This window comes from Stenella coeruleoalba (assembly GCF_951394435.1).
Source record: "Stenella coeruleoalba genome assembly, chromosome: 13".
Taxonomy (NCBI): Eukaryota; Metazoa; Chordata; class Mammalia; order Artiodactyla; family Delphinidae; genus Stenella; species Stenella coeruleoalba.
The window spans coordinates 72,416,356-72,434,313 of record NC_137159.1 but is presented as its reverse complement, the minus strand read 5'-3'; the positions used below and the strand labels follow the sequence as shown (position 1 = coordinate 72,434,313).

The 17,958-nt window shown below is 44.8% G+C and overlaps 1 long non-coding RNA gene across 2 annotated transcripts in view; it reads right to left on the bottom strand.

The window, feature by feature from the left end:
- LOC307196012 overlaps nt 1–17,958 on the bottom strand; it is a 281,422-nt gene that overhangs the window by 173,998 nt on the left and 89,466 nt on the right. For both annotated transcript variants that reach the window (XR_013831022.1, XR_013831023.1), the window contains one exon: nt 4,125–4,216. This is a non-coding gene — a long non-coding RNA (uncharacterized lncRNA). The remainder of the gene's footprint in view (nt 1–4,124; nt 4,217–17,958) is intronic.

Here is a 17,958-nt window from a genome sequence, read left to right as displayed (position 1 = left end):
CGAGTCTCCGTTTGGACCAGTCACATGTCATGTGCTCAGTAGCCACGTGTGGCTCCTGGTCTTCCTTTTGAACAGTGCAGACTAAATGACCTCGTTCCAAGTCCTCCATCCCCAGCTGTGATGTCCTAGATTAGGCCCCGGAACCAGGCCTGGATGCCAGTACCCACCGTGGTATTTGCCAGTGTTCCTCACCTACGAGTCTGAAATGGGCCGAAGAGAGCCAGCCTCTGTGCCCACAGGACCTGGCTGGGCAGCAGGTGCCAACTCTCCCCGCAGCCCAGCGAGCCGGACCTCGCTTCTTATCTAGGATCTGCTCTCTGAGTGGCCGTTCTGAGTCCTGATGAAACAGTTAACTCCCTTTATAAAATTTCTGAGAGGATGTTTTATTTCTTCATGTGAATTAGAAAAGGCTATTTTTAAAATCAAAGAACGATCTTTAGGGGGAAATGCCTTCCTCACCAGTGACCTGTGTGGGCAATTCACCCTTAAGGAACACGGGCCTCCAGAAGCAAAGCTCATCACCGCCAGGGAAGGTGAATGTCAAGCCCTCTTGCATCCACCTAGCCATCCCCAGGTCAGTGGGGGAGCCGGCCGGAGAGCAAGGAGATGAAAGCAGGCTCCTGGAGGGCTAAGTGGGAACACGTGCTGGAGACGTTTCTCTGAAAATCTAATCCAGGGTGTGCAGGAGGCTCAGCACCTCCTGGACCAGGAGGCAGTAATGAGATAACGCGTGAAATGATTTAGCGGCCCCTATCACCTCCTCGTGGGGCTCAGCAATGCCACCATTAGCACTTCTGACACTTAAGACACCCCAGGAGGAGACAGTTATTGTCACCCCAGAGTGAGGAAGGAACCTGGATGCAGGTCCTGAAAAAGGAAAGTCCAGAAACGAATACAGAATGGCAGACAGGGTGTGGTGGGCAAATGCTGCTGATGCCCTCTCAGTGCTCAGGACAAGGCCCAAAGGGCTAAGGTGGCAACTCAGGCACTAACCCATTCTGTGGTTCTCTGGGCTCTCTCAGGGCAGGCTGCTAGCCAAACGTTGGCCTGGCCTCTCCAGCACCCACCTCCATAAGGCCAGCAGTGGATGTTAAGTGACACCGTGCTGATGGAGAGGTGGGCAAGTCCTAGGGCTACCAATCAAGCTATGTATTCTCACGTTCAACAGATGCATATTAAACACCAAGGTCCCAGTTAGCTTCTTAAAAAGATCATCTCAACATGCAAACAACCCGAGTGCCCATCAACTCATGATTGGTTTAAGAAGATGTGGTATACACACACACACACACACACACACACACACACACACACACACACACAGTGGAATATCAGTCATAAAAAAGAATGAAATATTGCCATTTGCAGCAACATGGATGGATCTACAGATTACCATACTAAGTGAAGGAAGTCACACAGAGAAAGACAAATATTATATGATATCACTTATATGTGGAATCTTTAAAAATGATACAAATGAATACATATACAAAACAGAAACAGACTCACATACATAGAAAACAAACTTATGGCTACCAAAAGAGAAAGGGAGGGTGGGAGGGATAAATTAGGAGTATGGGATTAACAGATTAAAAGCTATCATACATAAAATAGATAAGCAGAAAGGACCTACTGTAGAGCACAGGGAAATATATTCAGTATCTCATAATAACCTATAATGGCAAATAATCTGAAAAAATATATATACATATAACTGAATCACTTTGCTGTATGCCAGAAACTAACACAGTGTTGTAAATCAACTATGTTTCAATTAAAAAAAGATAATCTTCCCCCCAACTAATTGTGTTTTAACCAGTTTTGGAATCCTGAATCTGTGTTCTCTCTGCTCCTTTCTCCCTCCCTTGCTCTCTATCTATTCTCTGGCTTGCTGAGTGTTCCTTATATGAACAAAGTTCTGTGCAGGCACAGAGCACAGAGGAACTAAATCCTGTAGAGCTGTTGGCCAAGCCTTCAGGACTGTGACATAAGAGCCGGAACTGAAAGGTTGGGTGAGAATTTGTCATGCAGAAAATGACAGGAATATCCCACACAGAGGACATAACAGTCATAGAGCAACAGAGCTGAGAGAAGGGTTGGCAAGGTTGAATCCAACCTTAGAGAGTTCACAGGCTGCCCCAGGCCTGCTCAGAGACTGGACCTACACTGAAGGTCTCCTAGCGTCTGTGGATTTCTTTTGGCACGTGGCACGTTGGAATGTGTTTGGTCTCTTCTATAATTTCACTTGCACACCTCTGATTTCACATTTCTTTTTTTCTAGACAAGCACAAAAATAATCCCTGAATTTGACATGCCCAGAGCTTCCTAACATCCTCAGGTCTGTGAGCTATTCTTACAAACGGCATAAGTGACTTCAACATTCCCTACCAACGCAGCTGTAGCACTTTTAATGTTTACAATCCTGCATCACCCTGGGCCTGAGATGCTCTTCCAATTAAACCCTGGTTACACTTCTCTTTCCAAGTGCGAAAGAATCCAATTAAAGTTAATGAAAGTAATCAGTCTGCAAGTCTCAGGGTGTTCTGCCCCATTTGTGAATCCAGGTAATAACACCCACTGACCTCGTGGAGGGAGAGGAGGCACCATCTTTGTCTGCAAATGAGCCAGACCTGAGCCAGCCAGGGAACCCTGGAATTTAGGAGGTCGCCCTCTTTGGGCTGCCCCACGGAGCTCAGGATCCCATTAAGCATTAACTGTAGGAATCTGTCCTTTAAGGAGCTTCAGACTCATTTGGCTGCCATATGGCTGGGGCTAGCAGCGCCTCCCACAAGCCCGAATTCCTGGGACACCCTACACTTATTTTCAAGAAGCCATTCATTGCATTACTCTTGATTTTCTATCTGGCTTCCGAGAAGCAGCTCCCAAAGAATAACACAGTTAGAGCACCAAAAACCTGTGAGATGAAATCAGCTCAAGTCCTCTCTCTGAGCTTGCATGACCCTTCTCCAGCCCCTGGTGCTAACTCTCAGAGCACCAGAGGGACCTGCTGGGTATCAGCTGAGAGGGTCAGCCTGGGACCCTTCAGGAAGCATCAACGGGACGCACGTCCTCATGCCAGAGAAGCCGTGAGAACACCCCTCAGACGCCAGAGACTTATCAGGAGCGTTACTTGTCACCATTCATTCCGGAAGGGCCTGTCCTCCCGGGGCACTCCTTCTGCCCAAGTGCAGCTGAAGAACCACACGTCCACCTCAGCTGCATCTACTCCTCACTGTTCTGTGTTTGTTTTGAAGGCTGACTCACTCGACAGTCATTTCTTGGCATAATCTTGAAGTTTTGACCTCAAAGTTATGGTCTCATGCTTTCTGTTTCCTCAGATCACTGTCTTTAGATGTGAGAATCTGACCCTGGCCCCATCTGATACCAACGAAGGAGCCTGTCCCTGTTCTCGGGGAGCTCGGCTCCGGCTGGGGAAACAAAGCTGACGCTTGTGAGCAGTTGGAAAACCGAACAAGGCAGTAAATAATTAAGTGCTACTCAATCACATAATTGATTAATTATAACTAATTGCTACTTAAATGAACTGTGCTAGCCCACATTGATCTTCCTCGGCTCTGACCTCATACAGTGGCCATGGTCTGAACTGCTTACTTGGGCATTTGCACATTGTCCAGAACATTCATCCCATCCTCTCATGGATGAGTCTCCTCTCTCATGACTGGTAGTGTCCTCAAGGGCAGGACCAGGTCTTTTCAGTTTCTTCCTCCTCTGTCTCCCACAGCAGAATCAGCCCATTCAAAGCATAAGGCTCTTTGCTTAATAAACACTTGGTGATTAATGTCAAAAATGTGGACCAGTGTTCATATATCCAATGTGCCCCAGCTTCATGCAACGATGAGTACAAACTAGGGTCACACAACCATAATCAACTTTGCTTCATTAACTTAGCCCCCTAAGCATGTCCTTGGCAATGTCCCATCTTACGTTCCTCTACTCTGTCTTGCGAAGCCACCAGGATAGTGGTTCTGTCATTGGCCACACTGTCCTGCTAGGATCCATCCCGCAGCCACCACTCCGATGGCTCACACAAGACCCTTCTTTCCCCTGTGTGTTGTTTGACGGATGATGCAAGGGAAGGGCAAGCCAGGGCGTTGCCCACCTACCTCCTTCCGCCTGTGCTTCTTTAGGGCTCGAGGTCCCCTGCTAGGCTCTGAGCAGCTTGAAGAATCTCTATTCATCACTGGGTCCCCGTTACCTGGAAGTGACACAGCAACAGTCAGCTAGGGCTGTCAGAACAAAATACCACAGACCGGGGAGCTTACAGAACAGAAGTTTATTTTTTCACAGTTCTGGAAGCTGGAAGTCCAAGATCAAGGTGTTTGACTTGGTTTGATTTCGTTCTGAGGTCTCTCTCCTTGGCTCGTAGGTTGCCATCTTCCTGCTGTGTCTTCACGTGCTTCTCCCTCTGTGCGTGTCTCTGTCCTAATCTCCTCTTCTTATAAGGACCCCAGTTAGATTGGCTTAAAGTCCACCATATGACCTCATTTTACCTTAATTACCTCTTTAAAGGCCCTATCTCCAAATACAGTTGGATTCCGAGCTACAGGGGTTGAAGATGTCAACCTGTGAGTTGTATGGAGGACACAATTCAGCCCGAAACAACCACTAATAGCCTAAGTGCTTAATAAATGTTTTGGGCTTGGTGGAAAAGAGAGAGATGACAGATGGACAGATGGATGGATAGAAAACAGAAAGGCTGCTGAAAAGATAGATATTTGGCCCTGAGCAAAAGGTGGGATTAACAGGTCAGGAGATTCTTTCCTAGTCCTGGGCCCTTCCTACTCCACCACATCCTTCCCTTTCTCACAGGAAGAGATGGGCTTTCCAAGACGGGAATTCCTCTGTTTCCTCCCCAGCCACAGGACAGTGACTCCACGTTGTCCCCACGTAAATGCATGGAGTGAGGGCTGCTGTCCCCACACACACCCATGGGTAGCCATCTGGTTCTCTTCTGAGGGTAGAGCAGAGGACACAGCTCAGGCTGTGGCTTCCTAAGCAATGCCAGAAACGCTAACTCAACACTGAAATGAAGACTTTTTGTAAATAACCAACATCTGAAAGGGAGACAAAATCCCAGAATTGGGGCCTTTTTCTTTCCATGTTCAGCGAAATCGTTACTGCTGTTGAACAGGAGCTGTGCTCCCAGCAGCGGGCGCAGTCCAATAATTACGGTGGGGCCAGGAGTGCTCAGGGTCAGGAAAACAAAGAGGAGGAAATTGCCTGCACAGATTGGCTCAAATATCAGGTTCAACGAAGAAGAAAACACAATTTGCTCATTTGGAAAATGACTCTGATGACATGAAGGCCCTACACGTTGTTGGAATTCAGTGAGAAACAGGGCAACAGCATGGGGAACCCCGCCCCTGCCCCCCCAGGAGAAGAGACAGCACCCTGCTTTTAGACCAGAGAACAATTCTGCGGGCCGAGCAAGTGGACAGCGGAAGAGACCCTCTGTCGCATTTATGAGTTTAGGTCTTCAGGTCCACAGATCAGCAGGGCTCCAAGGAGCTCTGAGTCCTTGTCTTGGGACAGTGTCTTTGAAGGTGTCCTTGGCTCGAGCTCCAAGACAGGCAGCATTGCCCAGGCACCTCCAGGAAACAGACCCCCCCACCTTTATTTTATTTTTATTTTTATTGGAGTATAGTTAAGTTACAATGTTGTATTCGTTTCAGGTGTACAGCAAAGTGAATCAGTTATACATACACATATACCCACTCTTTTTTTTTTTTTAGATTCTTTCCCATATAGGCCATTACAGAGTATTGAGTAGAGTTCCCTGCACTGAAACAGGCTCCTTTGAAGGAAAGCTTTGGGGTGTCACCAATGGGATCCTCATCACTCAGCTGGGACACTGGTGTGAGCTCATGCTGCATCTGCATCCATCAACCATTCTAGGACCCTCTGGCAAGTTCCTTTCTCTTCATTCCTTCCTCTGCACAGTGTGACATTTAAACCTGCGCTGACCCAGTACAGAGGAGCCAGAGAGAGGCTGTGAACGGTCATCATGCTAGGTGGCTTCTGGGTCAGGGTGTCACCCACCTAATTTGCCCAGGACAGTCCAGGTTTACACCTCTGGTCCCAGCATAATCATTAACATCCAAAGTGTCCCAGTTTGAATACTAAATTAAACAGGTATCCCAATTCTCTGGAATTTTACAGGACCAGATCCCCACTCTTCCATGCCTTTCAGCCATGACTCTCCTGATGGGCCCAAGCTCCACCTGGAAAAGACACCCCGGATCAGAGGCCTTTACACAGTGCAAGCAGGTCCTCCCTTTGGGAATTAGGAATAGAGGAGCCAAGGAGAAGATCACCGCGGGTGTGGGACATCACTCAGCCCAAGGTTGCTGTGCAGTCAGTCACGCATACCGAGCACATACGCCATTGTCTCCATGGTCTGGGGGTCCACCGGCCTCCCAGCACCCCCCCCACCCTGCCCCTCAAGGTAGAGCCTAGCCAGCTTCCTGGAGATGAGCCCCTCCCCCTCTCTCCTCAGGCTCCCCAGGACCTTGGCAATTAAGCCTCATCCTCAAATGTAATCCAGACACATCTCTACCTTTAGATCCTGCCTGCTGAGGCTTAACAGATCTACCCTCAGATACAGAAACAAAGAGTTATTTCCAAAGTACAATCGGGGTTCTTGTCACCACCAGGGGCTAGCGACGAGCAGGGAATAGGAGACGGTTTTGTGAGGGAAGTGATCTAAGTTGGAACTTAAAGGATAGGGAGGCTTTAGATCAGTGGGAGGAGCGGGAAGAAGGCCCAGGGACGTGAAGGCACTGATGTAGGGAAGAGTGAGGAACTGGCCATCAGCAACCGGCAGCAGACGGCATGGGGACGGGGATCCGAGGTCAGGCCCTGACCACGTCCCTGAGAAGCCCGGGCCACCTCACAGCCGCTCTCCAGCTCCCACAGACCCTGCCATCTGTGCCGTTCCACTTAATGACACTGTCTGGCATTTGATTGACTCTTAAACATAATGCTGCTATTGTGGACAAAGTTCAGTGTCGTTAATTAAGTCATTGAAAATCAAAATAAAACGCACAGACTGAACTGTTCACAATCATCCAGTGAAACAGAATGACTTTCTAATCTGTAAAAAAAAACAATTGCACATCCTCAGTCTCCTCCCAGGAGTTTCTGACCAGGCTGGGCAATTAATGGGTGAGTGGGCTGCGCAGAGCCCAGGGAGGCCTGTATCTGCTCCTAGCATCCTTCACTCATGGACGTGACCTCACGGTTTCTGCTGCTTTCCTTTGTGCAGGAACTGTGTGTTTCAGCCTTTAAGATTCCAATTTTTATTCTAATTCACGTTTTGCTTGTGAAAGGGTGCTCAGCAGCATAAAGATGAAGTTAGCTAAAGACAGTGTTTCCTTTGCCCACCTGGAGAAGGCACTAAAATGTGCGTAATACCTACCACTTTAGAAATAGGAAGAAAACAGAAAGGATTCTTTTAATCCCAACAACTATTTAAAAGATAAATACAAGTGGAATTATACCAACTAACCGTATTACCAGCAGTCAGTTGCTGGAGAATAAACATTCTTATTTCCAGGGTGTTCTACTATATTCAGAGACATGGAGAATGGCACCAGAAGAATTTATCACTGACTTTTGCTAAATTAGATATTCCCGAGGTCTGCCTATATGGATGCCAACATTTTTAGCACTTCAAGGTCCTTGCAAGAAAAAGTCTCTATAAAAATTCAGGACGGTATTGTTATCATCAACACTTTAAAATTGACTGTGATTGTTACAGCAGTTTTAAAATCAAAGAGACCTAAAAAGAAGGGGGAAATTATATGTGTACTCTGTATTTGAATTTTTATACATGAGATTTAAAACATAATATCGTGATGTTTATTTCAGATAAATTTGTTTTCACCAAAGACTTTTTTCTGAGCCAAAGTCGATGCAAAGTTTATCGAAGACCTCGCCAAAAAAAGAGTTTATTGAAGACCCATCAGCGAGGTAACATCCATCAATAACCTGCCATTAACCACCGTGTCATGTTTGACAGTTCAGCTCTCAACCTGTTTAGCTGTGCTTTCCATTTTGGCTGCTGTCCTAATTAATGACTAATCTATAAAACGGGGATAATAAAACATACCTCATACATGCCACATACATAATTATAAGGAGTGAATCATGTTGCACATGGTACCTGGCACAGTAGATGCTTGGTAAGTGTTTGAATTTTATGTTTCTTTTTATTTTTCCCTGGCATTTTGTTAATGCTTATGATCTTTACTCTCGGGTTTCCAAGGCTATTTAGAAATAAATAATAACAAAATCGGAAGATCTTTTTATATGATAAAATCTCCTGTTGGGGCTCTATCCCAAAAGCCACTCAAAGGAATCAGAAGCCTTGGGTATCGGTTTGAGGCTTTTTGGCTGGGGCTCCCACCCGTCAGAGACTTGAGACCAAACTTTCATGGTCACCATGGTCCAGCTCTATCCCAGCGGATAACCAGATTAAAAACCTAGAAATGGACTGAATCACAAACATATTTATACTATTTTACTAGAAATGTACTTGTACTCGTGCATCATTTTTGCTTCCTTCCCTACTTTGGGTTCTCAATCTTCCGCTTTAGGAAAATTCTCAAAATTACGATGGATGCCTGCAGCCTCGCCCCAGTAGCAGATCTGGGCTTCCTGGTCATCTGTTCCCTAATCTTTCTCTCCCCTTCCTCCTCCAGTGACCCATCATCTGTACTTTTCTCTCTACTAACTCTGTTTACTAAAACTATGCAACCTCCAGAATTCAGAAACAGTGAATTCCTTAGGTTAAGGGCTACGGCTGGCATTGAAATAGTCTATAGGTGCTGTCAATAGCTGGTTCTCAACTAATCATCTTTGTATGGAACTGATCTTTTTTGTTACTGCAATGCTGTCAGCAGACAGTAACAATGCTGAGATTTGGGGTCTAGACATTATGTTGGTGCCTGCAGTCAAGCTTACTTTCTGAAAGATGAGCCTTATCCAGACCATCTCAGCTCCAGCCACAGCTGGCCCTTCCACAGTGCCATATGCAGACGTGAGCCTGGCACAGGGGATACGGAGCTTCAGCCAATGACCCAATCCTCCAATAGTCAAGGACAGCTGTTAACAGGGGCATAAAGAAATTTGTAAACCTGCTATAAAGCTTAAATAAGAGTTTAAACCTTGTTCATGTCTGAACTTTTTTTCCTCCCAAATTTTATTGTATTTATACTCACCATATATATTTGTGTATACATATATACATGCCAACTGATATTACCTAACACTTTATAGACACATGGAATCAGCTTGTATATAATTTTATTTACATAACATTAAATATAAAGCCCAGATATGGCCTTAGAACGACATGCAATGAAACATACCACTCTGCAGCCACATCCGTGAAAGCCCCATTCAGCAGGACACAAGGGAATTTGAATCATCAGTTAACGTTCTGATCTGTGGGTAATTCCTAACCACCATTTAAGTTTAACCAACCCCATAACTTCTGCAACTTTCTTGGGCTGAGGACCCACAATGCATAAAAATAAAGTAACTCATCCTGGTTTTTCTCCTCTAGGGCATCTTTTTGTGAGGAGACATTATACGCTCAGACCCATGAAAAGTACTAGAATTAGATTTCTGTGATCATTTTATGGGTTGAGGCAACAGATGCATCCTGAGAGGCCAAACTTTCTCCTGGCAGAAACTTGAGCTCTGTGTTCGCCACATCGGGCTCTTGTCTTCAACCTCTTCCGTCTCTCATGCTGTAATTTCTCTCTGCCTGCCCACCAGGCATGAATACGAAATTCTCTGTATGCCGGGGGCACTGGCCCCAGAGTGTACCTTCCTGTTACAAACCAGACCTCCCAATAAAGAAGAAACCACAAATCTCAGACACCTCACCACACAATACTTCCCTTTGATTTTCAACTCTAACTTGTGGTTATTATACAAAGGCAACATGTGACTTACTGTGTCTCACTGTGATGAAATGTCAGACCAGGGGAACCAAATACCTCAATTAAGTTTTTGTGAGCACAAACATGACGCCTAGGAGTGCCTTCGGAGATCACCCGGACAACCCCCTCATTTGACATAGGAGGACACGAAAGCATGAGTTTTTAAGAGACCTTTACGCTTCAGTCCTTCTCTCCGGACACCTCCCCAGGAGGTGTCCACACCCGCCCCACCGCCAGTCACCCACGTAGTCGACAACGTGCTCAAAGCTCTAATGCTCCAAAGTGATCTTTCAACATGGAGTCTGTTTCCTGCTTTGCCCAACTTACTTCCCACCTCCCTTGATGAGCAGACATATATTAGTGCTAACTCTTTTATAAATTGAATGCCTCTGTTAGATCCTTCAAAAGAGGTTCTGGTAAAACAACCACGAGCAACCCTCTATATTGAGCATCACTCCGCATTTTACAAAACACTTTTACAAAACACTTGTAAATAAACAAAAGGTTTCTTTGTTTAGGGAGAGAGGAATGGAGAAGTCAGAGAGTGTTGAATAACAGAAGGGCCCATCAGAAAAAGAGATTCAAAAACATGGATGGGGCTCAGTGAAACATATTTTTCCTTTTCGGAGCTGGGAGCTGAAAGCCAACTTCCCCATCATGATCTCTCATTTGAGGGGCTCAAGCCTGAGAATCTGTCTGAAATAGAAATCAACTGATCTCTGGGTGAGGTACTGACATCAGACCCATCAGAATACCCAGCGCTGGAGTCTGCAAACCAAGTTCCCGAGAACCCTGAAACGCTCCCAGGGGGGTCTGAGCGAGGCAGGGTGTGTGTTTAGGCAAAAAGTGCAGATTCTGATCACAGAGGCTGGAATCCAAGGAGAGGCCAGAAACCGGTTCCAGAAGCCAGTTCCAGCCTCTTCTGACCCAGATGGACTGATTGTTCCCTCAGGGCTGGTTGGAGCTCATGTATATAAAGTCAAGGCATTATTTGTCATTGATGATGAAAACATATTTATAATGTCAGGAGAATTTATGACACATAAAATTCCACTATCAAATCATATCAAGTTTACATTTCTCCATAATCCCTGGTCCTTCTTATCCACATACACACACATTTTTTTGCAGCCATAAGAGGAGGTTACTTAAAACTGTGTATCCTTTTTTATGGTATTATTATCTGTTTTGCATTTTTTCCAAGTTTCTACAGTTTCCATGTCATAATGGTCTTGGTTTGTATAATCATAATTTAAGAGAAGGCAAAGTTCAGATTATCCCTAAATTTGTAAATAAAGAGAATTTCTGGGAATAAAACTAAGTCAGTTTGCCAGAGAAGAGCTAAGCCAGCCACGGAAGGAAGTCAGGATCCAATCTGTTAGGTGGAGGCTGAGATGCTACAGGTCACTGACATGACTGGGTGTAGCCTCAGGGAGCCAGGGCTATGAAATGACTGCTCAAAGATCAGGATGTGTGTCCAGCAGTGCCTGGGAGGGAGGCCCAGCACCTGGGGCTTGGACATCTAGCCACCAGGGATGTGTCCTCCTCTGTGAGCTGAAAATGGCTCATCAGACTCCACCAGGGCCCAGATTAAGCCTCCCCCTTGGCTCTAATTCCTTGGTCACACAGAAGTTTGGGGTCATATCCTTCCAGAAATGCTATCCAGAGATGGAAATGCCCTGAGTGATGAGCCGAAGCATTCTAGTCACCATCTAGGCGTTTCCACTGTAAATGCATGATCTGGTCTCCACTTACACAACAGGCTCACATAGTTCATGTCTTCACCTCTGAGGACCTGGCCACCTGGCTCAGGTTTCTGGACATACATTACTAAACACCAGTGACCACATAAGGTTGCATGATCCCAATAAGGCCCTAGCCAAGGGCGAGTTGGCATCCTTCCAGGGTTTGGCCTTCTCTCTCTACCGGTTGGACCACACCATGGAGTAACTTAACCAGAATATGATTTCTGTTCCCTGGGGCTGGTTATCTTGCTTGCTCATAGCTTTATGCTCGTCTAGAGAAGATTGACGTAAACACCCTTGTGCCTTTGGCTTTTGTCTTTAAGGGATTGTGAGGATGGCTGAAGATTATATTCCCCACCTTGGGGGCTTTTTGCCCACAGGGCTGAAAAATTCCAGAATGGTGATTTAGAGTGCCACAGGAATCCAAGAGTGAGAGCAGAGAGGTTTCATTTTCAGGTCAGGGACCCAAACTTTGAGTTCCATGGGCAGTGCCTATGGTATCATGTCATGCAGAACGTCATCCAGCTGAACCCCTGTGTCCTGTCCTCCTGTCCTCAGACATGCCTGGCCCTCGCTCATAAGAAAGCTTGAATCGCTATAGACACAAACTATGGCAATGTCCCTTCATCTTCAAATCTCTATTCCCTATTAAATTTAAACATGAATTATGTATTTGCCTTCCCTCCAGATAACATTGTCTTCTGCAATATGAAATTAGATGGAGGTAACAGGAATGATTGCTGAGTTGTTTGAATTTTAACCATGAGACTGAAAAAAGAAATCGTAACTCAACTAACTCTTCATTAAAAGTACTATATTTCATCCAAGATAGAACATACCAGAATACAGGTTCTTGGAAACGTTTTGTTTGTTGGGTTCTTTAAATTAATTAATTAATTTATTTATTTTTGGCTGCGTTGGGTCTCCATTGCTGCACGCGGGTTTTTCTCTAGTTGCGGTGAGCGGGGGTTACTCTTCTTTGCGGCGCGCGGGCTTCTCACTGAGGTGGCTTCTCTTGTTGCGGAGCACGGGCTCTAGGCACGTGGGCTTCAGTAGTTGTGGCACATGGGCTTAGTTGCTCCGCGGCATGTGGGATCTTCCCAGAGCAGGGCTCGAACCCGTGTCCCCTGCATTGGCAGGCAGATTCTTAATCACTGCGCCACCAAGAAAGTCCTTGGGCACGTTTTTTATGGTGCTCGTAAGAATTCAAATTTCCCCATGTATATGTCACCTTTTAATAATATTAAAACTAATATGGCTGATTGTCCCAAGGAAAAAGCCATTCTTTTATATATCAGAGGCCAGCAGCCCATGACCAGCCTGTCAAAGGTGACTTGCATGGGGATTCGGAGAGAAGCCAGAGAACACAGAATGCCTCGGTTTTCCTGACTTGACTCTCAGCATTACTAAGACTTTGGCTCGCTTATTGCTCTGGCTCTTTCTTCTCCTGGCTAACTCACAGAAGAAGCTGCAATCACTGAGGAGCAACTCTCTGTCCAAGACTCCTGGCCCAAGGGAGGTTTGGGGCGGCAAGTGCCTCCAGTGTAACGTGGCCACAATGGACCATCATCTCCACAATCCCCTCCACACACACACACAACACAGCACACACACACTTATGCTAAACACACACAACTCCTCTTCCTATATTCTCTGAGCCAACGAATGGCCTCATTAACCTCCCAGCTGCTTAAGCCAAAACCTGGATAATTCTCAAATCTCCCCTCCTCTGTTCCCCAATAGCCATGAACTGAAAGCACTATCTACACTAATCCCTGAATACCTTATTCTCTACCCCATGATTAGAGTTCTCGTATCTCTCATCTGAACTACAGTATCAGGAGATGCTATCATTAAAGAGACTCCACAACACCTTAAAATTTCAAGCCATTGATCAATCACCAGGTGTACTGTGAGGGGCATCACAGAAACACCCCTGACCTCGAGCCGTTCGCGGCCTTAGACATGTGCTGCCTGACCATGAGGAAATGAGGGAGGAAAGCAGTGTCATGATAAAGTGACAACCAAATATAATAACCACCAGATGAGTTCCCTGGAGGGGAAAAGACTGATGGGGTAGGAGTTCTCAGGAAGGCTTCCTGAAGGAAGTAGGAACTTGAGGTAAGCCACCAAAAGCAGAACTTGAATCTGTGAAGTCGAGGGAACAGTGGAGCAAAGTCTTGAGAGCCAGGTAGGCCACACAGAAAGAGAGGAGAGGAGACCTCATGTCAGGAGCGGTAAGAAACAAAAAAAAAAGCAGGATGAGTCAAAATAAGGAGGTAGGTGCTTCTGAGCATGGGTTGGCAGTTACAGAGACCAGGGAGGATGAAGCAGGGAGGCCGAAGTACCAGGAGAAAGAGGTGAATGAGTATGGGCTCTCCTCCTTGCTGAGCTCCGAAAGGCAAAGTGGGTGAGTAGCCAGTAAAACGAGGCCTGGAACCAAAACTATTGCCTCTTTCTAGAGCCACCTCTTTGGCTGAGGCCCCAGTGTCTTATTCTGTCTGTTGTCAGCCTGCCCGATCTACCAGGGTCACCACTGGGGACATGCAGCTCTTTTCCCAACAAGTGGCCAATTTCTCCCAGGATCCAGGAAAGTATCCACTTAGACTCTAAAATCTGTAAACTCCAGGGTCAATGGCACCACACTGGACATGTGTAGTGTTAACAGCGGGGAGTTCAGGAAGGAACTTCCAGTGGAAAAGCTCTTTATTCACTGAGAAGAGAAATGCGTGCCTCACGCTGCCCAGGGAAGCACAGACCTGAGCTGCACATCCCTTTGGGCTTGGAAACCAAATAAATAGACCCAGGACATTCAAGTTAGCAGAGGGAAATTAAGAATTCACTTCCTGGGGCCTGGAGAGAGTGAACCAATAATAGAGGCCAGGCTTATTTTTCAAAAGCAGATTCTTCCAACCCACTGGGGAGATAAGTCACGGAAGCACTGATGGCCTCCAGGGTCATGTGTGCACCTCCAAGCTGGAAAACAAGCAGTCAGAGGCAGCTAGGACAAGAGGCTGAAATCAGACAAGAGAAGGGTGGAACTGGAGAGCTCAGGCTGGGAATCCAGGCTTCATGACTATTCCAACAGCCTTTGTATGAGTAGAAAGAACCATGGCTGGCATATCTAGGGATATGTGTATTTTCATTCCTGCTCTGCTACTTGCTACTTGTGGTATTCAAGGAAGTTGCTTACCCAGCGAGGCTTACCCAGCAAAACACAGGTTATCAGACCTCCCGTCCCCACCACTACCACCACAGAGGGTTTGCTAAAGGGATGACTGAACCAACAACCAAGGAAGCAGTTTGTCACTGTGTGGTCCTATGCTCAAATGAAGGTATGTTATCATCACAATGTGCTCCCCATGGCCCCAGGCCACAGGAGAGGGAATAGGATCACGCAGAGTCTGGCACTGCCCTCAAGAAGTTCATAATCAGACTTGGAAGAGAGGCATACCACCCAAGGACAATCGTTAGACTGGTTAAAAGCTCCTATCCAGACTGCTATGTGCTGCAGAAAAATGGTGGTAGATATAAGCAGAAAAGATATCCCAGGGAAGTTTGAACATGAGCTGGACCACAAAGGATACAGTCAAATCTGGAAAGATGGAAAAGTGAGAATAGAAAAGAAAAAGAAAGCTGCAAACATCAGAAATGTAGGCCAAAGGTCCAGTTTTAGAGCTCATTCATGGCTAATGTACAGGCAAGCACCGGGGGCTGCAACCCTTTTCACTTATTTATTTTTCTTTATGAGCAAAGCCAAGAAATCTGAGAACTTTAAGGAAGGGGAAAAAAAAGAAGAAAATTAAGATTACCCACGGTTTCCTAATACTCGGGATAACCAGTGTTAGTTTATTATGTGTCCTTAAAGTCTTTTTCAAATTTTCTTCTGCAAGATCATTTTTAAATGCTTGCATATATTTTATTACATAAATGTAAAATGGTTAACTCATGCCCCTGTTGATGAGCCTTTAAGACATTTCCAAATAATATAAACGATATTTCAAAGTTTGTGATTGGGAATGTGGAATTCTCAAGTAAGGGTGTCTGGGTTCAAATTCTGTCTCCATCATTTATTATCTGAGTTACCTTGGGTGAATTTAGCTCTCTAACTCAGTTTCCTATTCTTGTAAATTGGGATAAAAACAGAACCTAACACTCAGAGTTTTAAAAAAAATTGTGGTAATATTCACATAATGGAAGACAACTCAGCTATAAAAAGGAAGGAATTATAGATACATGGATGGACCTCAAAATAATCATGCTGAATGAAAGAAGCCAGAACAAAAAAGAGGGTACATAGGGTATGGTTCCACTTGTATAAAATTCTAGGAAATGCAATCTATATTGACTGAGAGCAGCTCAGAGGATGCCTGGGATAGGGTAGGACATGGAGGGGCAGCAGGAAACTGTGGAGGGTGATGGGTACATTCATTATTTTGACGGCTGTGGTAGTTTCATGAGTATATACATATGTCAAATGTTATCAAATCACGCACTTTAAATAGAGTAGTCCTTGCCTAAGCTATGCACAGTGTGCTGTGTGCAGTTTTCTGTGTTAATTATGCCTCAATAAAGTTGTAAACAAAACTCTTTTTTTTAATTTGCGCTAAAATAAGCTACCACCAGGAATGTATGGGCATGGCTTTTGTCTTCTCCCTTCTGAACACTGGGTATTCCTTTATTTTAAACAGTTTTGCCAAACTGATCAACAAAAATAAAGGTATCTCATTATCATTTTAAATTGTGTCTGTGATTACAAATAAAGTATAAAATACTTACTGTTTTGTATGTATTTGCATTTCTTTTCTATGAATTATATGTTGATATGTTTCGCTCATTTTTGCTGGTGTGTTTATCCTTTTCCTTATTTATTTCTTATTGTGATTATGCAAGTACGTCTTTCCAGACTTTTCCCAACCAAATACATATACTTTTTTAAAACAAAAATCGGATCATACTTTATATCCTATTCTGTAACCCACTTTTTACACTAACATAACATGAATATCTCTCAATGTCGATAAATGGGCGGCTACATCGTAGTTTTAATGGTTAGAGCAGCAATTCTTAATGCTGCTCCTTAAATCATATTTCAGTTTCAGAAAATGGAATGAGGCTCTCCCTCATTTCAAAGGGAGTTGAGAGTAACTTCACAACTCACTTTTTTATTTGTTACAGCCTCATAGAAACTGCAGTAGGTTCTTTGATGAATGACAACCAAGAATTCTCCTCACCCTGAAAGGGAACTTTATGAAACTGACTCTGGCTAACTTCTTTTTTTACAGTTCCCTTAGAACAGTGCTGATAATGAAATTTTCAGCTAGCCGCACTTCACTTGACAAATTATGAAGAGATCAATTTGTTCCCATTAGTCTCTTCATTAATACCCAAGACGAGGTCCACTCTAGTAAACAGTGAACAACCTTTGGCTCAAGTAGAGATGTCTCTTTGTCAAAGTCTTAAGAGAAGCTCTTCCTTAAAGTTCAAAAGGAAATACTTTGATTAAAATCAAAAAGCTACTCCTCTTAAATGTCAGGCAAAAAAACTGGTAACGTCCTATGAGAAACACAATTAATTCAAGGCAACACATTGCTATGACATTGGGGTTAAGAATTTAAAAGTGACACAGCTTAAGAATGAAAAGTTATGGTTTACCAGCAATAGTAATCTATCTGCTTTACAAGTTACTTTTGAGTGACACTTAATATCCAGGCTCTGTCATCCAATGGGCTGAAAGAATTATTCAAACTGGGGTCAGTAGAACCTTACTTAAAAATCATCATTCCATTCACTTTTGTATTGTGTTTCAAACAAGTCAACCATATAAATGAGGAAAGATTCAGTCTGAAGGTCAGACTGGCTGAGATTTTTGTTTTAAAAGCACTGGTCAGAAACAAAGCATTATTTTTGAAGGGAGAAAACCAGGAATTGGGTTGCAATAACCAGTCCGTGGCAGCCTAGGCATTTCAAAAGGGCTTTCTCCCCCCGATGATTAGAAAGGCATTGAACATTCACTAAACACTGGGGCCTTCCCTGGGCCCTATGTAATTCTGGGTGCCAGTAAGCATATCGTCAGCTAAGTGGACGAAGAGATAGGCATGTAAACAGCTCACTTTCTGATGAGGCCAATGGGGTTGGGTGTAATCAGAAAGAAGAAAGTTTGCTGTGAGCGTAAGAAACCAGTGACTAAGGCTGGCAGGACAGAAGGCTCCCTAAAATAGACAGCACTTCGGCCTGAGGAG